Source organism: Myotis davidii, unplaced genomic scaffold (assembly GCF_000327345.1).
Source record: "Myotis davidii unplaced genomic scaffold, ASM32734v1 scaffold770, whole genome shotgun sequence".
In the NCBI taxonomy this organism is placed as follows: Eukaryota; Metazoa; Chordata; class Mammalia; order Chiroptera; family Vespertilionidae; genus Myotis; species Myotis davidii.
In genome coordinates, this window is record NW_006282187.1 from 5,460 (window position 1) to 6,881 (window position 1,422).

Below are 1,422 nucleotides of genomic sequence, written 5' to 3' on the forward strand. Positions count from 1 at the left end.
TCAGATGAAATGGAGTTTGACACTTTATTAATGTCTTTGAAGTGTCCTTAATGTTGTCTTTCTTTGAGCTCTTAAAACTAAAATATACCAACACTTTTCTTTTATTGAATTCCTGAGTGTGACAGAAAATATCAACAGAGGTTGGGTTTCAGATGAGGAAAAAAGAACCTCTTTCGCTGTCATGCTGTTCCTTATTTCAGAAAATATTTACATTATTAATTTGTAATAAACTCAAAATGAAAAAAAGACTTAAAGTTCCAAAACCATAAAAATCCTAGAAGAAGCCGAAACCGGTTTGGCTCAGTGGATAGAGCGTCGGCCTGCAGACTGAAAGGTCCCAGGTTCGATTCCGGTCAAGGGCATGTACCTGAGCTGCGGGCACATCCCCAGTAGGAGATGTGCAGGAGGCAGCTGATCGATGTCTCTCTCTCATCGATGTTTCTAACTCTCTATCTCTCTCCCTTCCTCTCTGTAAAAAAATCAAGTTTGCTCAGTGGATAGAGCCTCGGCCTGTGGATTGAAGGGTCCCAAGTTCAATTCTGGTCAAGGGCATGTACCTTGGTTGTAGGCAGCTGAATTGATGTTTCTCTCTCATCGATGTTTCTAACTCTCTATCCCTCTCCCTTTCCTCTCTGAAAAAATCAATAAAATATATTTTTTAAAAAAAATCCTAGAAGAAACCATAGGCAGCAAAATCTCTGACATCTCATGTATCAATAGTCTTGCTGATATATCTCCTAGGGCAAGAGAAAAAAGGAAAAAATAAACAAGTGGGACTACAACAAAATAAAAAGCTTCTGCAGAGCAAAAGAAACCATCCTCAAACTGAAAAGAAAATATGTGGGAGAAAATATTTGCCAATGATACATCTGATAAGGGGTTAATTTCCAAAACATATAAACTATACAACTCACCAGGAAGACAAACAACCCAATTTAAAAAATGACAAAGGACCTGGCCAGTGTGGTTCAGTGGTTGAGCATCAACCTATGAACCAGGAGTTCATGATTCAGTTCCTGGTCAGAGCACATGCCTGGGTTGTGGGCTCGATCCCCAGTGTGGGGTGTGCAGGAGGCAGCCGATCAGTGATTCTCTCTCATCATTGATGTTTCTATCTCTCCCTCTCCCTTCCTCTCTGAAATCAATAAAAATTTGTGTTTTTTAAATGGGCAAAAGACCTCAACAGAAACTTCTCCAAAGAGGACATGCAGATGGACAATAGGACCTATGAAAAAATGTTCAACATCACTAATCATCAGAGAGATGCAAATCAAAACCACAATGAGATAGCACCTCACACTTTCCAGAATGGCTACCATCAATAAATCAAGAAACAATAAGTGCTAGCAAGGATATGGAGAAAAGAGAACCCTGGTGCAGTGTTGATAAGAATGAAGAATGGTGCAGCCTGTGGAAAGCAGT